At 35.2% G+C, this 22,258-nt stretch overlaps 1 long non-coding RNA gene across 1 annotated transcript in view; it reads left to right on the top strand.

The window, feature by feature from the left end:
- Positions 1–21,928, top strand: part of LOC113480662 — a 62,693-nt gene extending 40,765 nt beyond the window's left edge. The window contains exons 3-4 of the long non-coding RNA XR_003398499.1: positions 10,706–10,764; positions 21,150–21,928. This is a non-coding gene — a long non-coding RNA (uncharacterized LOC113480662). The remainder of the gene's footprint in view (positions 1–10,705; positions 10,765–21,149) is intronic.
- The last annotated feature ends 330 nt before the right edge of the window (positions 21,929–22,258 follow it).

The raw sequence follows: 22,258 nt of genomic DNA, 5'->3' as shown, positions 1-22,258 counted from the left end.
TAGAATAAATATAAAGATTAAAAGAAACTACAGTCAATAAGGTTCCTTAAAATTGTATTGTGGTATCTTTCAAGCCTGAAAATATTAACAAAGCCTATGTTACCACATTTGATCTCAAACATAATAAAATTATTAGAAATAAACCCACGCTGCCCAGTCCTTTTCTTGATTACAAGACAGGCATGCTAATCAGCAAGACATTTTCTGCAGTAAAATTTTTCTCACAGCCACTATCCATGCCACCATAAATAGGCAATCAATTTACATCAGCACAAAAGACAACTTACATTGTCTTTTGAAGGATGTTCTGAAGATGCTCTGAAGACCAAATTTGCTCTCTGACCAAGACAGTAAACACCTCAGTGAGCCCCAAACATTGCTGGAGGATTTTCCTTGTTGCATGAAACCCATTTTCTTAGGTATGCCTTTTGGCTCTGAATATACTTCTCAAGAGACAGGTTTTTGGATCTGAAGTGAGCTTTTCAGAAGACAGCAATACTGCTCCCAAAGCTTCTGAAAGGACAGAGCAGTTACAGCCCTTTCTCACCCAAACACATGTGTCTGTCCTTACTATGACACTTTAGCAGGCAAGCTGATAGCAGAAATGCTTCTCTCCACACCTAGGCAACCATGGCTAAATACGATTTTATCTTGTCCTATCACTATTATGGCTTAAATACTTGCTGCTCTAATCATAGTAGTTTAGAGGGAAAACTTGTTATGCTAAGTGCAAGAATAGGGATAATTTTGTCAGAGTAATACTTGTTGAGATCAATACTCAGAAGAGGAATGTCTGCTCTGCACTTAACTTCCTGATTGTCTTTAGCCTAGAACATTTTGTTTTCAGTCATCTTGTTGCTGCTGATATTTATAATGTGCTCAGCCTTTCAGTTTTGTCTTTCCTGTCACAGCTACTGCTTACATTGTACTCTGTAGACTCACTGTGTCTTTCCCCGATGATGTATAATGCTATATGTAATTGTGATTATCACCTATATATACAAGTAATAAAAAACTTTTTTTTTTTTTTTGTTGTTGTTGTTGTTTAATGCAGTAGCATTTGCACCAGCTTCCAATCTTATGTATCGCTTTCTCCTCCTTCAGAACCAAGCTGGCAATTCTCATCTTGAATAGCTTTAAAATTGCTCATAGCAATCAATGACAACTGAGGCATCACTAAAGAATTTCTTTTATCTCCAAGCTCCAATTTAGATCAGTCATTAAGCTTGAGTAAGCTTGAGCTGTCAGAACATTGTCCCTCATCACATGCTCTAAGCACAAAAAGTCTACTTCAAAATCAAATCTGTTCTATCTCTTACTACATTTTGTAATGGTCTAGTATGAACAATAAACTTTACTGAAATAGTACTGTCAATCTTTAGAACTCAGATAACTATATGGTCTTTTATCTAAGGAAGGATGCTGTACCAGAAATATGATCCACACTAAATCATTTCCTTATATTTCTTCTTTTATGCTGTTTGATCTTGTTAGTGATGTATACTACATCGCTGAGTAGAACCTTTTTTTCTATAAGTATACATTTTAAAAACATGAAATGAAAGTATAAATTCAAATATGAGAAGAAAAACATTTAGGTATCTAAACATCTGATATATAAATATATAAAGACCCATAGATATTCTTCTGCAATGTGTCCATATAAGCAGTCTTTGTTTCAGACAGGATTCAGTCTTAGAAGATAAAGTACCCATTTCAACCATCTACTTAAGCTATATTTATGAAATTATACTGGAGCCATTTTCTGCTGTCTCTTAAAATAAACTCTGGTAATTTTTTAATTCTTTATATTCACCTGAAATCTCTGTTCATGAGCAGACTGAAGCTGAAAACAAAAATCTGTCCTAAACAGGGCGCTTTACTTTCTGAGAGCAATCTTATTTTTTTCGTTAAGGCCTATTTTGAAAAAAAGTGCTGTAAAAGCACTGTGATTTACAGTCTATAAATACTGCTATCCTCTTCAAATGAAATTATTTACATGCTTTAAGTTGTGTCAGAATTTTTAGGAGGCCCTAAAAGTGGAATGAACAAGGCGATGCTGTCAAATGATGTTTTTTAATAATGTCAAGTGAATGGTAATCTTTGGAGGGTTAACACAGACACCTACCCAGCTGATCACTTACTACCCCTCCTCAACACTCAGGGGGGAAAATTCTTGGTAATTAAATAACGACAGGGAGATCACTTACTATTTGCTATCACAGGGAAACAGAATTGATTTGGAGAATATTATTTGATTACCAAATAAAATAGATTTGGCTGGTGAGAAACAAAATCAGAAATTATAACAAAACCTTTTTTCCCATCCTTCTCTTTTTTCCAGGTTCCACCTCACTCCTTCCTTCTCAGTTCCTCTACCCAGTACCCTCTGAGCAGTGCAGAGGGGATGGGGAGTGGGGGCTAGCACGTACCAGTTAGAACGTAACAGTTCCTCTCTGCTGCTCCTTCCCCCTCACACTTTTCCCCGGTTCCAGTGTGGGTCCTCTCCATGGTCCTGCAGGAAAAAATCTCGTGTGGCCTTTCCAGGGGCTGAAGCTCCTTCAGAAAATATCCAGCTGCTCCAACAAGATGTTCTCCATGGGCTGCACGGTGGATATCTGCTCCAACGGTGGTCCTCTCCATGAGCTGCATGGGAAACTCTTCTCCCAGTGCCTTGAGTACCCCTTTGCACTCCATTTTTCTGTGACCCGAGTGTTCACTTTTTTCACCTGGGTTTTTCACTCCCCCCCCCGCTTCTCTGCCTGTTCAGCATTTTCCCCTTTCTTATATACATTTTAAGAGAGTCACCACACACTCATCTGCGTCCTGTGATGTGTCCATTGGAGTCAGGTTGAACTGACTGTGTCTGGCATGGGTCAGCCCCTGACCTCTTCGCACAGAGGCCACCCTTGCAGATCCCTGTTACCAAAACCTCATCGCAGACACTCAGTACATAAGCCCAAATCTCACGTTTGTGACTATGGACTGTTCAGATTCTCAGTTCTACAGGCTAGAGCTGGTAGCAGGCATGGGGGCAGCTCAAGCTCAGAAGTCTTTCTGTCAGAGCATCCTACTCTTAAAATTACAATAAAAGTGTCTGAGATGGTTTTTTTTTTGTATGCAACTTCATATTGTAGTCCTAGGTCTTTTTTTGTGGGGCAGAGTTTTTCAAGGAACACTTGAAAAAGTTGACTTCAGTTTCTAGTTTTTTTATTTCTCAAGTAATTTTTCCAGTTTTAAATGTTTACCAAATAATTTCATTATCTTCAAAGAATAGATAATTAGGACCAAATCCTTTTTTAATTAAATGAACTTTTAGCCTACAATCTGTCCAGAACCATTGGTTTCAGGAATGCCTATGGTTTAAGGAACTTCTTAATGCAAATAAGGGCAGAATATGACACAATAAAATACACTTCACACTGAAGAGAGAACTTGAAAAGACTATTATAGGATCTTCCCTAAGACAGTTTCCCCATGCTCTTCAGTTCCCCACTGAAGAACTTAGTTAATAAAATTATCTGTGATTTATAGATCATCTCAGAATTCTCTATATTTGCCTGGAAAGAAAGATAGGAGCATGCAGATATCCATGACAAAGGTTTCTAGATTTCATCTTTGAATATATATGCTTTAATTAATCATTTATCATTCCTTAAATTTCTTAATTTTTATCTCTTGTTAAATCAGATGATGGAAACTATTGCCATTTTTTTTTTTTTTTAAATTAAGCTATTGGTTGCAACAAGTTTCATCCTTTCTTAACAAGTGAAAAAGAACATGTCATTAGATGTAAACATAACCAGACACAGATATTTCTGATTAGCTGCTATTCATCTGCAGTTATATAAAGATGCATAAATAGTGAGAGAACTGAAGAGCTTTCAGATGAATTCATGTCATTATATAAGCACATTGACTACAAAGTTGCAAAATAAGAGATTGGTTCTTAACTATAATGTCTGTAACCTAGCCTTGGTGACTGAAGTGATCATTCTTCAGTTTGCAGCTATCCAATATGTCCATAAGGACATATCCCCTTAGGAGATGTATGCAAATGGTTTTTGATTAAGGTGCAGTGGTAGGATCAAACTTTATGATCAAAGCAAAAGGGCTAGTAGAAAAAAATGCCACCACAGCTTTTAAGAAAATGCAGCAACAGTAGTTAGCCACTCCTTGATAATGAAGAACAAATTTTTAATTATTCCTGATATGTAGAGCATTCTTTAATTCAAGCATAGAATTCAAATCTATATCTGTATAAGAGTGCATGAATTTATAGGTACTCATCTCTTATGTAGGTACCATTTTTAATGGCAGGAATCAAAGCCATTTTAAAGTGTAGCCAATGATTTTAGGAAAGTTATGTCACAAAGAAGAGAGAATGTACAGTGAATGTTGCTGATTATTTTTGGTCTGTGACCCTCAAAATCATGGAATATTTTTTTCATATCATAGTTTTTCTGAGGTATGACATGACAGAAATTTTTTCTCTAAGTACTGAAATGTTGTACTTTCTAGTTAGGTGAGAAAAAGTGATCATTTTGTATAGAATAATATATATTCAGATAAAGGTAGGATGGGAAATAAGGTGTTTATTTCAGCTCAGAGAGTAGAGAAATCCATAGCATGGTCCAGACTTTGAAGTCTTTCTGGAAATAAGCAAGAGGAACTGATGGGTTATGAACTGGAGCTTTTGAGCTACTGAATGTATTCTGCTGTGAAAAGTGAAAACTATCAGGACTGACCTGGGAAGTGTTAGGATTGATGTCTAGGAACTGACTTGCTAGGACAGTCATGTAAATGACAGAACCCAAGGAAGACAATCTTAAGAAACAGGAGTTCCTCATTGCTTACTGAAACAATTTAATTAAATTTAATTATAGATTTTGATTTAATAATAACTGTAGGAATGCTTGGTACAGTTAAGTCATATAAAAAATTAAATGGATCCCTGTTACTGCTGTTACTTCTACCTCCTGTGCTCAGAACCTGTGAGTCCCTGTGGGTGGCTTGTAGGTGCCTCTTTTTTTCCCAGCCACTCTTGTCACTGCCTTCTGACTCTTCTCCATACTCTCCACATCAGTGAAATCATGACAGTGGTGTTGAATAAACATACATAGTGAAAATAAAATGAAAATGACAAAACTATGCCTGAAATGGCTTTACTGATTTACCACACTTTCTATCATGAAAAGGTTCTTGATTTTTTAAAAATCAGATTACATTTTTAAAATTATCACAGTACATGACATGTAGTGGCAGACACTATATTACTGGTTATTAGTGGTGGAGATTGTGAACAGTATTTTAACTTTACCTTTTACACAAATATTACAAGCAGTTATTAAATGTCCACAAAAGCTCATAGAAGTCTTTTGACAGACAGGTTTGTACTTGGATTAGGGCAGATCACCGGCATGTACTGTTTGGTTATTATCACAACTAATCAGAGGATGGCAATACATTTCTGTGTAAAATACCTTTAGAAAAGGCTACAGCAAGGTCTCAGTGTAATACAAAGGAGTGTCTTACAGAGGAGGAAACCTTAAATGTGGCACCTGTTAAAATTTCTCAGGGACAAAGGAACCAATGAATGTTCATTCCAGAATGGAAACGCTATGCCTTGCTCCTAAGGAAACTTATATCATCCCAGTCTAATTTATAAGGATTTGTTATACTACAGGAATTTTCAGGTGAATAAGAATATATCATACTATTAGAGACTTAGCTGGGACCTACTCTGTCTGTAAAACAATGTGTCAAACTTCTAAGTGTCTAAAAGATGTGGAGCTGATACTCCAGAGCTATGATTTCAAAGCTTCAGTGGTAATACCTTATGGTTATGCTCAGCTTTTTCTACATATCAGAATATCATCATTATTTACTTTTTCCAGGAGTCTCACTCAAGTTAATAGTCCTGTTCTGGCATAGGGTAAGCATATTGGTCTGAACTCAAAAGAAAAATGTCCCACCAAATTAACAAAATGCTTGAAGGTCACTAGATTTTAAAATAGTTTGCTTATTCAAAAATATAACTTGTTCTTTTGTCTATCTCTTTGAAAACTGGCAGTAGTGAAATAAAAATTATAGTATTAGATCAAAATGTTTGTTCCTATATACAAAGCAGCTCAGGTACAAGGAGCTGGCATTAATATATAAGCATACAGTAACTGTCATTTATATTAGTAATTGTAATTCAATTGTAATTGTGATTTCTGCATATTAAAAGTGTCAAAAATACTGTGACAATCATTGAATGTCTAAGACTGTAAATTGAGTTCTGTGACTTGAATATGATTATTTTTCTGTTTTATTAACAAGTGTTTCAGCATTTTAAAATTTATACTGATCTTAGATTTTTCTTGACAAAAATATTCAGTGAATGTAATGTGAGCTGAAAAAGATAGATTTGGTTAAGAAATATGTTGGTTGTGTTAAACGTACTCACTACATGGACATAAAATAACCACCTAGTGGATAAGAGTGAGAGATTTCTGTTGAAAGTATTCCTGCAAAAATAGTGTTACTAGCATTGCTAAACTGTACAAAAGGTATTTTACTTCCTATTTTAAATTATTCAATTATTTTAAATGAAGGTAATTTTTAATACTTTTGAAAATCCCATCCATATAGATTATATTTTCCTCCAATTAGTATCTTGATCTGGGTTTCTCTTAGTGCTTTGAAAATGGTTTCATATACTGCACTGCACAAAGATGTTATGTAGATTTACAATTGGATCCACAAGTACTATGAACAGTTATTCAGAAAGAGAGAATTTGCTGGTTTTCCCCCACACTGCAGTTATTTAAATGTTCGATTACATCTTTTTATTAATACACATTGGTATCTATAATCAGTCTCATTTTAATAGTTCAGATTTCTATGAAAGAGAATACTGAATTTTCAAAAGCATACAGTGGATTTGATTGTTCTGTGTAGCATGGTTAGTTATTTTAGAATACGGAGCTGATAGAACATTTTCCTTTCTTCATTTTGTGCCTAAAAACTAGGACTACATCTCAATCAAGGAAAAAAATAAAAGGAGTAGGGGAACCTTTTTTATTATTTGCTTAGTAAATATGTCACTGTCTCACAATGTTAAATTCTACATAAAAACATATTCATATATATTTCTTAATCTATTCTAGTATAGCTACGCAATTCAATTAACTAGAGCACAGTAATTTCAAAGTATATATGCACACTGTCTTGCTTATAGAGTATAAAACATTCTGCAAGTGATCCCTTTCTAAACCCTTGCTTCTAATTAACTCATGTACAGATTTGCTCCAAGTGGTGGGCTAAATCTTGCCAAATCAATACGCCTCTGAGGAATTTCAAGGTTTTCCTTGAACCCTTCACTGTAAAAAAAAATTAACAAACTGTGGACAGTAAAGCCTGAACAACAGAACTGCATGCACAGTCCGACTTTCATATCTCCACACAATGCTTAAGCAAATGTTCTAGTTGGTCACTTAGCAATATTCCCTATCGCCTGTCATAGTCACTGTTACCTTGTGTACTTGGTCCACAGAAACATTGGCGGAAAAATCCGGTTTGGTAGCAACCTGTATCTACTTTGCACAACAGTAAATGACTACACAAAGTTCAAGTCAGCAAAGATCACGCGTCAGACAGTCATGCTGTTCTGCTGTCTGGCATTCATTTCACAGTCTCAAATTACCATACAGTATTACGTGAGTTCTGAATCTGGTGAAAGGTGCTTAACTGATATCCTCGGGAAAAGAAATTAAATGACCATGTCATTACAAATTCTTTCTGTTACAGAAAGAATCAAGATTTTGAACCTTGATTAGATGTAAGTCTCATTTAAATTTGAGAGCAAAGTAGGGATCATTAGCCCAGGTATTAAAAAAAAATTCAAATTATTCTAGAAAAATTTCAAACCCAAATAATGGAAACATTGAAAATGTATTTGTTTTTAGCTTCCCTTGGATCATAACCAAACACAGTGGAGAAAAAAAATAATTAATAGGTCATTTGGGATTTATTTATTTTGTGTGTGTGTGAGACTCCAGTATGTTTCAGATCCACAGGCTATCAGTAATTAATACTTTATGAACAGGTAATAAAGAGTAGTAATGATATGAGTCTAGATTATCAGACTCCTAAAGAAGGAATGGGCCAAATTAACTATGAACTATAACCTTTTTTGCTCTTAATTACTTGTTTTATCATGTATTGTTATTAATGATTAATCTTAAAACACTTTGAGTTTGTTCCAGATAGATGAGAATGCAATAATAATAATTATTGCTGATAGCATTGAGATAATTTAAAAAGTTGCATTTTTGTATTACTGAGATAAAATATTTTGCCTATGGTTATTACTCGACTTTAGGAAACTTAGGAAATAACTTCCTTCTACATCTGTATAATATATATATATATAAATTATAACAAGCTTAAATGCATAAGGTCAGATATATTTTCTGACTGTCTTAGTTTAGTTACTTCTGTGAACTATTATTGACTGAATTCCTTCAAGTGAGAATTTTAAATATGCATAAAAATAAGGTTACACACTGATATTAATTTTCAATTAATTTTTATTTAAATAATTTCTCAAATATTCTCATTTACATTCTAATGCTATTCTTCAGTTGCAAAAGTACATGTGAATTAGATCCATGCCTAAATGAGGATTACTCACAGCTATTTGCAGATACTAAAAAAAGCCTACACATTACAGTTAATCTTACTGGCTAATACTTGCCAACAGCATTTAGTAAGGGATTAAGAACAGATTCAGGAAGTTAAACTCAGAAAAAAAAAACTTTAAAACAATTCCTCAGAGGTAAGAAATATTGTTACTATTTATATTAGTAAAAGAAGTGCTGGAGCCTGCTAAATACAACAGGGGAGCCACACTGAGACTAAAAAAAATAAAAGTGCTAAGAAATCTTTTTGCAGAAGCCATTCCAGGGTAGCCCAATTACATAAGTGACTGACAAATTTCAACACAGTGATCAATACCCACCAACATTTTCAACACAGTGGCATAGATAACCATGCCTGTGGTGTTTTAAATTGGTAGATTGGCCTTTCTAAGTGGCTGCATTGATAAAATATAGGTGAGCAAAATAAAAAATAGGAGAAAAAGGCTGGTTTTCCCTTTTTCAATAACAGGCAAAAAAGCCTTTTTATAGACATGCCTATGACACTGATACACTTTCCTCTGGCAACTCATCGCTTGTCATCAAGGCAAAATTGATAAAGAAAAGCCAGTTCTTTCTTTATCATTGTATTTGTTTTCATGTGCTTTCCTTTGGCTTAAACCTTCTAAATTAGTGACCATTGTGTTTACACAGTGCTGACAGCTGCTGAAAACATTTCATCTCCAATGGCACAAAGAAGAACAAAAAAGGAAATAGTCATAAAGCATTGCTAATCTTTTTCAGGTTTTCCTGTACTTCATTGGTGCTACACAACATCACATTTTAAATCACAGAACAAAGTAAAATATACAGGAGATTGGCTTTAAAAAAAAAAAGAGACATTTTAGGTTGTTCTGCTTTCTCCCATGTCTTTTGCTGCCAAGATTAATGGGCATGTTAATGAGTGGCAGCTAAAATTTAGGTACATTTTCAAATTGTGCTCTGTGCTTTTGAGGAAGATTTTCCCATATGATCAGAATTTAGAAGTGAAAAGACATGCCGTCTTACTCAAAAAACACTTGTTAACATCTAATATAAATAACTGATGGATACTGATCTGTCCACTGTAGAACAAGCTTATGCAGTGCTTTGGAAAGCAAGAACATATAAAATCTTCATCTTAATACACTAGAGATCAATAATGTGAAAAAATAATATTTGACTGCATGAAGCTGTTGTACTACATAAGGAATAATATCTCCCTAATTTGGATGATTATATTTATATCAGTGAAATATTTTTACTAAAGCTGTTTAAAACGGATTTCATGTTTATATGAGAAAATTAAATTTGAAATCTTTTACACTCCTGTTACAAAAAATAACACCCTGAAAACTGGCAACCTCTGTCTTCTGTTATACAACCAAAAAGGTTTTCAGTTTTACAAAACTTACGAACAAACCCACCTGACCACCCAGCCACCCATATACATATATTCATTCTCTTGATTTGTATTCGTGTAGATGTATATAGAATTATTTTGCACAATGCCATTATTTTTTTTTAAAGACTATTTTTTAATAAAGCTGAAAGATTTTTTTGCAAAAGTTGACATTTTTCAAGCAAATAAGTAAGACTTTAAGCAGATCATCCCATGCACGTTTTTATTCTACCAAATTTTCAATAATATCTTATTGATTACCTTAGAGCTTACTTCCGTTATGTTCATCTTAAGTTATACTGCTTAACTTATCCAGCATTACTTAAGACTGAGGGAAGGTCTGTGACTTTAGAAACCCAGGTTTATTCTCCAGATGATCAACATACATGGAAATTAAACTATGGTTTCTCATAGTGTAACAGACTTGATACAACACCTCTGTTTCCTCTATGGGTCAATCTTGTCATATAGTTTTCTTAGCTGCATAATTGTTCAACTTTGTCACTGAAAACTTTCACAACCCGTTATGCATTCTGGGAAAGATGCAATTTGTGGAAAATGCACATATTTATTAAATAAGAAATGGAATATTCTGGCCTTTTTTCCTTTTGTAATATTTAAACAACTATTTCTGATCTAGGGAAGTCTGATCATAACACAGCAGAAAGTGTAGATTCTGCAGAAGATATTTTCATCCAGGTGTTGTAATGTGCACAGTGTCTTATTTTACTTACCTTTTATTATGTTATAATAACTGACACTCACAATGATCTACAATTACCAGAGCTCCCATTGCAGTCTGTGGCTGTTTAAAGGAGATCCTCCCCAAGGCTTTTATCTGTCACTATTCACTAGTCCCAAACCCTCAAGCTCTTCTTACTCAGAACTCATTTGCGACATGAGAACTACCAGTTGAGAGTTTGCAATTCTCTGTATTTTGGGAGTTCCAGATGGGCAAATGAACACCTATTTCCAGTAATCTGCAATATACCTCAGAGTCTGCTGCTGTCTGAATTGAATAGTGTGAACGAGTTCTGAGATAACAAGTGTAGCAGGGACTGGAAATCAACCATGTTGCTCTCCTTGACTGTATTGTAAAAAAACCCAACCAAACTGTATGAACAACCCACAGGCTTAATAAAAAGTGAAAAAGATATTTTAAAAAGAAAGGAAGGAAGGGAAAGAAGACAATTTTATGTCAGATAAACAGGCAGCAGTATGAAAAATATAAAATCATTATGTATTTATTGTTACAGATTAATTATTCTAAGTAGTCTTAGCTTATGTTTTCTAAGCCTGAGACTTGCAACAGTGACAGATATGTTCATTCACTTGTGTAGTCAGTGTTTTGCATCAGAAATCACATACCAGTAAGTTTCAGTCTACTGGTCAGGGAAATAAAGAATTGTTACTTTGCAGAAGTGTATTGAATAGGAATGTGCTGTGCCTCCTTTGGAGATGATACTGAACTTCATTGTGTAATTCAAATTATGTATTCATATCAGAAGCCACTGAATAAACAAAACCTGTCATTACATTGGAATGTAAAAATGTAAAAGGGAAAAAAATATCTTTCAAGTTAGTTATCATCTCTTTCAAGTTAGTTATCACAGTAAATGTTGCTGAACAATTGAGGTTTTTCATAGAATATCTGTCTAACTCAAAGGCTGCAGAATCAGAGGAACAATAGCCATTCTTTCTGCATGAACATGCAAAAGTGATGTTGGTAGTAGTAGATTATATTCTTGTTTGCAGGCAAAGTACTCTGAGACCTGTCTCCAAGGTCATCTCTTTTTACTCTGAGGATCTTGCTGTTTCACCGTGTATACTTAACTTCCATATGAGTTGTGTAAGATAACACCCAAACCTTCTTTGAGAAAGAACTAGAATATCAGCCTAACTTCTACAGATGCTTCCGTGCTATTAAACCTAGCTGGAGGCAGGCCCCTTTCTGAAGCCAGATTGTGGCTTTATGGAAGAGTATTGCTGAGACAGCTCTTATCCTGTGTATCTACAGACTAAAGCAGCTTTTGCTCAGTGAGCTTTTGTCTGTGTAATCTTTGTGGAGGCAATTCATAGGTACCTATATCGCCCTCTGCCTTCATCCCCTATATTATTTATTGATTTTCATATCCAGTTGAGGTATATGGACTTCACTGAGTGGTTACCTGCTGTTAACTAAATGGCCTGAGAGTCCTTGGGATATTTTTTGTGTTTAGACAAGGGGCCTCTGGTACAGTATGGAGAGGATGTGCCCAATCATGGAACTGTCTGCTTTACCTTACTGAAGTGGCTTTCAATTAGCCCTTTATGTTTTTTGGTTGTGTTTTTTTGTTGGTTTTTTTTACTTTTAAATTTTTTGACTCATCAGAAAGGATTAATCGCTCACTATATGTTGCAAAAATTATAATGGGATATAAAAAAGTGGTAGAAGAAAATCTGGAAAATTCATCTGTTCACAGGTAGTATAATGAAGGATAAAATATATTTGCCTGGGCCCTCAGCAGGCAGCTATTTGTGCTATTCCATTGAGGTTTTACTTAAGTAGGGACAGTTTTGTATTTGCTCCATAAGTTTCTTATCATGGGAGACTAGCCATGTAAAGTTTCTGAGACATTGCCTCTAGTCAGTCAGCAAAGAACCTGTACATGTCCAGTCACCAAATAAAGGACCAAGACAAATATGTGGCCACTGGGGCTTTTTGGAAAGTAAGAGATGTTCAGGAGCAGGTATGTACCAGACACTAATCTGTACCCAAATTCTCAAAATTTATTTCAGTGTTTCCAAATTGATAACCTCAAAAGAAAGACAAATATGTGAAAACCATTCCTCCTCTCCTCTGCTCAAAAGACCTTATCAGTACAAAATTACCTTCCTTGTCTGGTCAGGTAAGATAACAATTTTTTCTTCACCTTCCTCTTTTCCAATGTAAGTTTAAAATATACTTTTTTTCTACTGTCCCTACTGCACTTCTAAGGCCTCCAGAGTAACAGAAGTTGAGAAATACTGACAGAATAAGAAAAACCTTTGGGCAACTCATGCAGATCAAGTAAACATTCTCTGCAGGTAGCAGCAGGAGGGGAATGTGCTACACCTTTCCCAGTAATTAATATTATGCCTGACCTCTTACAACTTTGGAAAACGACTGTGTACTTCAGCTCTTCTTGCAAATGTGTGAAGATATCTATAATACTAATTATAAAAATCTGTAATTTCAAATTCTTGAACCTATATGTGTTTTCCCTCATCACAGCTAGTTGATAAGAAAGAACACACTCATATGCATACCCTGGTACCTAAGTCCTAATCATCAGTGATGTTTAACTGGGGAAGACTGTATGTGGCCAGCATACTCTTAACCCTTCAAAAATTTGTGGCCTTGGATCTTTCTGAGGTGGAAGTATTATTTTTCTGTTTAAAATGAACATAAAATCTGCTATTTTCATGAAACTTCCATAGATTGGTAGTGAAAACAAAATGAATATATTTATATTTACCTGAGCCCTAAAACCTTGCAAATGTAGTCATATTTCTACTTATCCCAATCTTTTTACCTGGTGTTTACTGAGATTTTGGGGAAAGTAATTGCACAGGTTTGAGTCTACAATACACACATATTTTGCTTAAGACCTGAAGGTTATAAAAGAACTAATAGGATCATAGCAAAGACCAGAGTGGGAAGAGCAATGGGGAGATGGAGTACAGTGCTTTGTGGCAGCAAATATATGAGACACTGACTTCTGGTTTATAATTCCTGCTGAGTTCAAAGATGAATGGAAGCCGAGAAACTTTGTCTCTTACCCACGTTACCACTACATGGGACAGCTGCTGCAGGAAGACCCGGTTAACATGTGACACACTAGAGTGTCTTTGTGTGCCTTTGGGAGGTATGCATACCTTTTATTCTTACAGAAAACATTGCTTATTTCCTAGTATTGTAAGCCTGCACAGCTACATGAAGCAAACATTGCTGCACAAAAATAAAACTGGTAGAACTCGGTCCTTTAAGAAAAATCATAGAAATACTAAATTTTGCCTGAAGATTTCATTCCTACCCCTTAAGCAAGAAAAATGTTTTGAGCACTGTTCTTCCAGTCACATAAGAATCTTCCATCTGTTTGAAATGGTCATTAATATTTGAAAAGTGACCCTTCTTTTTTTATATCCTCTTGACATCCTCAACTGCAGTAAAGACCATAAAGCAGTGGAAAGTAAGAGGATAACCAGAAGCAGCTAAACTAAATGAAATTCAGGTTGCTGCCAGTTCTTCTGTCTCAAATTCAGTACAATGTTTGACATGCAAAATGAGGGTCAGCTGGCAGGTATAGCAAATGTGCACCTGCTTGGAGCTAGTGGAAATAGTCCAAATTGGTTTATTTCCCTGTCTATCTATCTTGATGATATGAAAACTGAGAGGTTTAGATTATACGAGTCATTGAAGAAACTGAAGCTTTGTAATCTCTCCAGTGAAGTAGCATAAAAGAAGGATGCAGTACTTTTACTGCAATTTTACAGCAGTATTTTCCCACTGCAAAGAGCAGAATGGTATGCAGCACTTGAGTGTTTTTCTTCATCTTAAGCAATGTAATTCTTTGGTACAGCAGCAATTTCTAACAGTCCTAAATGATCATAGATAAAAAGAGTCTGTTCTTTCAGCCAGCACATTGATAGAAAAGCTTCTGAGCAGAGTACTGAGTTTATGAAGCACAGTATAATTAAAATATTTTAAGTCTTTTGCTTGCTATGGCACATAGTATTTTAAGTAACATGGCTTCATGTACAAAATTTCTTAAGCACATTCAACTGTACAGATGCAAAGACATTTTGTATGCAAGCAAAAGAATCTGATCTTGACCACAGCCTGAACACTTTGTAATTTTAGCAGGTGCTTTATCAACTGTTCTTTAAATGCCTTGGAATCTTTTTTGCCTCAGAATTTTCTCATCTCACTGAAAATTTGTATCCTTACTTTATTCATGAAGTGGAATTTAAACTAACGTGCAAACAAAACTCAAAATTTCTTGGAGACATTAATATTTTAATGAAGAAATGTGTTGATATTCAGTGATCTAACATAATTTATCTGGAAAAACTGAGCCATAGCTTTGATAGGAAACGGGGTCTAATTGAAAAATTACAGATGGAAGAAAAAAATCTGTATAAAGAACTCTCACTACCTATGTAAAAATGCTTTTATAGTTTCAAGACTTCTTTTTAAAAGAACAGTCCACACTGCCATCAGAGTCAAAATACTGAAAAATAACTCACTAGTTTTCTAAAAGTAGTTTTGTTGATATTGCTGTTGTCCAGCCAGGTGTTAAAATATTACTCTGTATTGGTTTAATTCTATCTTGCCACCCCTTGTCTAAACTATAACAGCTGCTAAATAGTGTTCCACAAGAACAAATGATGGCTTCACATAAAACAGATGCCTCAATCAATAGAATCAATAAATACATTTGAAAAAGTAGAGAAAAGACTGCAGGTCAAACGGATCCCAGTGGAATATGTCTAAACCTAATGAAAGCAATGCTTTCGTATCTCTGTACAATGCTGCAGTGATAAGAGGTATAAAAATGTGTTGCCTTTATTTTGGATTTCTGAGGTAAGACTGTTGTCTAGTAGGCTGGGCACAAAACTCATTTATTTGAGTTCCATCTCAGATTCAGTAGCAGCTTGACCTTGGAATCACTTCATCTCTGTATGTGCCAGGTTTCCCTACAGGCAAACATTTTCTCATTTTCTCACTAGGGTTCATAAGAGTTAATATAAAATCATATAAAAATGACCATAAAACCACAGAAAAATAAACGTCAAAGTGGAATAAACCTTAACTGACCATCTAGTCTTGAAGGTAGTCTCAGCCGCAGTTATGTGATGGGGAATTCATGTTTGTCTACGAGGTTCTTAAAAACATCTAATAATGGATATATTGCAATCTCCCTGGGCAACCTACTCATCAGAACATTGTATGCAGAGATCTGGTTAGGGAGAGCAATGAAGCCTGCTTCTAGAGGCCACAGAGCTTCTTCTAAGCAGATACATGAAAAATTCTCACTCCCATCCAAGCCTCTTTACTGAGGTTGGCAGAGTATATAGGATGATGACATATTTCAATTTGAATTCTCAGTTTACCTGCATGCCAGCATGTGAAACTCAGGACACCTGTGGTTCAGGGATAAGAGTCAACTATATGGTAACGTGCTCATGTTTTGATTTACACCACAGCCCTCTGCCCTATGTAATCACTTTCGGTAACAGGAGAGGACAGCAACATTAAAGAGCCATGAAAAATAACCTTTGCAAATAGTGTCTTTTGACAAATGTTCAATGTTTGAAGAATGGATGGGAAGACCTCAGTCTGCTTCTTTAATCTTGCTTTTTTTTTTTTTTTTTTTTTTTTTTTTTTTAATTATGTATCCATCTATCTATGTCTATCTTTCTATATACAAATATAAATTTGTATATAGTGCCTTTCTTGCAATTTCCTTTTTTTTGAATTTTCCATTCAATATTATTATATTTCCATTCCAATAATCCATTCACAAAAAATGTCTTCGTTGTTCAGATTTCACTGTGGAGTTTATGCCCATAGACATGTAAGTCTTTCATTTGAGAATCAGTATGCTGTCATGTGCAGTATGAGGATCACTAGAAGAGTTCAGCGTGGCTGGTATTGGACAAAAAGATATACTAGTCTGGTTTCATAAACAATGTGGATAAAATCTTAGATTTAAGAGGATGACCAAATAGCATAATGAATGCACATATCCAAACATAGACAAAAATATCATATAAAGTACATTGTTGTTAAGATAATTGTGTAAAGAAAAAGACAGTGTGAACAGCAAGTGAAAAAAAGTGCTACTCTGAGAAACTAGTGCTTTCTACATATGTGTGTGTGTGTAAAAGAGAGAAAGAAGAGGAGGAAAAAATAAATAAAGAAAGAGAAAGAGATGGAAGGAAACTGAAGTCACTCAGGGCTTTTAGAATCCTGCAAGAAAAAATGATCAGATTGCCTGTTATTGCTCTTGGTCTGTGTAACTGGGCATTAAAAATGAAAGCCCTTACAAGAAACACTTTCTGTGGGAAAACGTAGTTTCTGCTGTCATTTGTGATCATTAATGTTACAAGGTGTGTGTGAAGGCAATTGGTACTGCACAAATGACATTTATATGGTGAAAATCTCTCACAGAGTTAACTTCAACTTTGATTTAAACTTTGGAAATTATCTTGTCACTAGTAGATCTACACATATAATAAAAAAAATTATATATTCAAGATCATCACTAAATCTTTATGCCTCTTCACCTAGTAGATAACTGTGATTTTGCTGTTCTCAACTCCATATTTCTTCTTCTATTCCAGTATTTGTAAAATGGAAAAAACCCAACATATTCCATGATATGTGATAAAAAAGTGTTGTGAAGACCAAGCAATTGATTCTTAACCACAAAAATAGTAATTTAGATAATGATTAGGAAAAGAAAGCCAAACAACTCCCCTCCCTCCAAATTAAAATAAATAAATAAATAAATAAATATATATATCCAAATCCAAACTCAAAAAGCACCAGAACTAAGAGTAAACCTGGGGTAAACTGGGAAAGCATCAACATTCACAGGAGTTCTAACATCCTCATCAAGTTTTAAATCAAGATGATTTCCAGTCAGGCTTGTATTAATTTTCAGTGCAGTATTAGACTTTGTATGGAGTGTCCCGGCTAAGCCTCTAAGATTTTGTGTTGTGCTTTATGAAAGACCAAGAAAACTCATAAAAACTACAAGTTTTCTTCCATTTTATATAGATTTGGGTTGACCTAATATTTAAAGAGTAAGTTTTATATAATTTTTACTTAATACTATAAATTCCTTCCTGTCATAAACGTTCATCTGTTTTATTTTTTCCAGAATTTTCTATTAACACATGGCTTAGTACTGATTTAAGGGATAGTACCACACTCAAGATTAGAGACTGCTATTCAGGATCAGACCAAAGATTTATAACTTAATTATTTTCTTTTTCCTATTCTTTCTTACCACAGGCAAGTAGGCATTAGTTCGCGTTTCATGGGATGTTCTAATATTGTCAATGGCCTTAAATATGAGCATGGATGAGCTACTACAATTTGCATTTTTTTATAGCCTTCTATATTGTGTTATGTATAATGTCACTTTTTATTTACCTGCATTCCATTTTGATCACAGCTATAAAATGAGGTTCTTAAATGTCAGTAATAATTCATACCACAAAGAATATGAAATGAAGGGCAAAGCCTACACAAAAGTAAATTAACTGAATTTAAATCCTATCAGGGATATGTAGAGGAAATGTTCTGCTGTGGGTATGATAGTGAGTTATCTCCCTTTTGCATTTACCCTTAAACTGCATACTCAGATGGGATAAACTCTGTTCCATAATATAGTAGGACATAAAAAGAGACTTTCTTCAATTGAGTTTGACTACATTTATAGGAAAGGCAAATGCTTCAGTATCATTGTCTACAGTGTCAGAGAGATAGTCCACCGCAGGTACACCAAGGCAGTGAACTCCGTAACATAATTAAACTGCAGCAGGCTGCACGTGGTCTCTATGAAAATTATTCTGGCATTCAGCAGTGCCTGCAGTTTATGAGGACTGGGAGTTGATTCAATGGCCTCCTTTAGAGGTCAGGCAGAAAGTCATGCTGCTTCCTGCTGTGCCACTGTTTGTAGCTACCAGTTTTGGGCATCATTGGCCAAAGTACCTGGCATCTGTCTCTATGCATGTTGTCCAGGTATCCTGGTGTCCAGCACTGCCCCCACTTCCAGCATCTTTCTTTCAGGGAGGATCTTCATATTTTTCTTTCCACCTCCCTTCTTTCAGAGAACAACTCTTTTTGAGATCCTTTATTTTCCATTCCGTCTTCTTTCTGGGCTCCCAAACCCCCAATTTTCCCAATCTAAACAGTCTATGTGCTAAAGCACAGTACATGATCAGCCTTGCAATCGTTGGTGCAGTCTCACGTCTCTATCAATTGGAGGATTCAAGGCATGCCACTTTTACTTAGTTTGGGTGTTATAAAAACTTACAACCTGCCTGTAACAGTTGCACATAGCAAGCAGTAGGCAGTTCAAAAATTCAATTTTGGACATTCTCACAACACCACTCCCCCCACAGCTATGTGCCTCCTGCTAGTATTTCGCAGCTTAAGCTCTTGGTTTTGTCATTTGCAAAACGGCATATGTGTTTCTGCCATTTGCTTCTGCTAGCAACAGTGTCTCTGCAGCAAAGTTACTGTGAGGGCAGAGGAAAGGCTTCAACCTCTGCAGATATGAGCACTTAACCTTATTCTTTTGTTCAGAACAATGCCCTTCTGGTGGAGCAGTAGTGGATTAGTCCCACTGGCTTCTTCTAAGTGGTGCCAAATCTGGGCCATTGTTTTTGTGTTGTAAATGAGTCTCTTTTCAGTGACTCTCCAAGCTGGAGATCTCCTTAAAACATGTAATAATTCAATATAAAACATACAATATTATAAAATTACAAAATAAAGCAGATCATCTACTTCAAAAGGAAAAAGTATGTATGAAAGAATACCTTTTTGCTTTTTTCAGATTGTCTCATACAGGGTTATACAATTCCTTAGCTCTGACTGACAAAGGCTCTGTGGAAGCCCATATTCATAAGCCACATATTCATAAGCCACATATCCATAACATATCCCATATCACAACAATACAACAGTAATTATTAGCTTTCTTGTATAATTTTATATTACAAAAATAATGTTAAACATTGAGATCTTACAAATATCGCAACGTTTGTAATCTATCAGCAAAAGAAGAAAAAAAAATCAATGATATACATTCAATTCTAAATAGTTGTACAAGACTACATAGAATATACTCCTGTTTGTGTGTTTATACATTAGTCAAAAATGTAGAAAATCAGTTGCCAGTAAAAATGTAGTTTTAATACTTCCAATTTTATGGCAGACTAATTTCCTAAGTATTGATGTTTTTTCCCAGGTCTATTTTATAGCTCATGCTGAGCTTCAGCCTCTTGCATGTTTACTGTTATTAACTTCATTCTGCTAGTTTAAAGCTAGCTCAGTCATTTCTACATAGGTTTCAGTCATCTTTTTTGGCTTCGGTAGGCATATTTTAGAAGCCTCCCATAAAATTGCAATCTCAGGCACCGTGGTTTTATTCTGCTAGTGTATCTTTCAAAAACTCATTAAAACTATACCTGTAAATTGAAAAGCATGTCAAACATTTGATCATAAGATTACTGTAATATTATGTGCTTCCCTTTCAGGGTCAAAGCACTGTGTTGACCTTACTGTGGAACATGAATAGAATTTTTACCAGTTGTTGATAATTTCCTTTTATAATTTTGACTAGTGAAGAACTAGGGATTCCTTTAAATTTTGTTTTTCACAGCTGAGCTAGGAGGCTTCTAATGTGATGCCTTATAGATCATTTGAGAAAAAACAAGTCAAGATATTAAAGACAACATTAATGCCCAATATTAGTTGAACAGAAAACTCAAGGCCTCTGCATATAAACTCACAGTGGACAGATAAGCATATATAATGAATACTTACATGAATTGTGCCTACTTTAACATAATCTGAAACCACTCTGCACTCAGAAATTATCTGATCTACTTTCTGTGCTGACTGATTTTCTGAAACTAGACAACTCCAGGTCATCTACTAAAAGATGACACATATGTAGTTGGCACACAGTGTCTATTTTATTTGTTACCTTACCTTCAACCAAGAAATTCACAGTACATTCAATAAGCTGCATTTCAAATGCTGTCCAGAAACAGCTTGCTTTAAGAAATCAGGAGTAACTTTGATAAAATATTTTTTGATTTATCTCTAAAAATGTTATGCTGAAGCAATTAATTACTTGACTATTTTTCTCCAAATACAAGGGCTCATTTTGCAATGATGTCATTCTGTTATCACGGATCAAAATTTACAGAGAGATGTTATTACATGCAACCCATTTTTAACACAAAGAAAGCTGTAAAGAGATTGTTCATATTTTTTTCATGATATCATAGTCTTCAAATTGTATTTTAATTTCTTTCAGGTTCGTCAGTAAGCAGTGGAAGAACTAGCAATTACAACACTTGCACAGTTGACCCTACCAGAATCAATAGATCAATAGTCATCAGTATGAATTTGTATGTTGGCCCTAAGTGTGTGAATACACAAATCTGTAATGCTAAATTGTAGGTTTATGGCACCTTTGTAAATTTATAATAGTTAAAGTTTTGCCATATCTACAATGCATTTTTCTAAAAAAAAAAAAATTGTTTTCTTAGTGTTCTCCAGTAAATCCCCAAACTTGTAACAAGTCTATTTGATTAAAACTTCCCAAGCTAACCGTTGCACTCCTTGAATTAATGCTTAGAATACAGAAACTAGGAAAGTCTCATCAGCATTTTGTACATATTTCATTTTTTCACAATTTGTTGTTCATCTTTAAGAAATATTTCTAAAAGTCTCTTTAGCTGAATAACTAGTTGCAAGGATCAGCTGCTTAATAACTCTGTGAAAGAAACCAAACAAATCATATTTACTTAAATCAGAAATATTCAGTGAAAGAAAGGAGAATCTATGTACAATATGGTGTTATTATTTTCCCCCGAGTATAATCACCATTAATAATATAATCATAGAATCATAGAATGGTTTGTGTTGGAAAGGACCTTAAAATTTTCTAGTTCTAACGCCCCTGCCAAGTGCAGGGACACTTTCCACTAGACCAGGTTGCTTAAAGACCCATCCCACCTGGCCTTGAGCACTTCCAGGAGGGGGCATCAACAACTTCTTTGGACAACCTGTTCCAGTGCCTCACCACCCTCACACTGAGGAATTTCCTTACATCTAACCTAAATCTATCCTCTTTCAGTTTGAAAGTGTTACCCTTGTCCTATCCCTACACTCCCTAATAAAGACCCCCTCCCCATCTTTCCTGTAGCCCCCTTTAAGTACTGAAAGGCTGCTATAAGATCTCCCTGGAGCCTTCTCTTCTCTAGGCTGAACAACCCCAACACTCTCAGCCTGTCCTCATAAGGGAAGTGCTCTAGCCCCTGATCATCTTCATGGTCTCATCTGGACCTGCTCGAGCAGGCCGTCATCCTTCCTCTTTTGGGGACCCCAGAGCTGGACACAGTACTCCTGGTGGGGTTTCAC

The sequence above is a fragment of the Athene cunicularia genome (genome assembly GCF_003259725.1).
Source record: "Athene cunicularia isolate RWA chromosome 5 unlocalized genomic scaffold, athCun1 chr5_part1, whole genome shotgun sequence".
Classification (NCBI taxonomy): Eukaryota; Metazoa; Chordata; class Aves; order Strigiformes; family Strigidae; genus Athene; species Athene cunicularia.
This window is presented reverse-complemented; position numbering and strand designations above follow the sequence as displayed.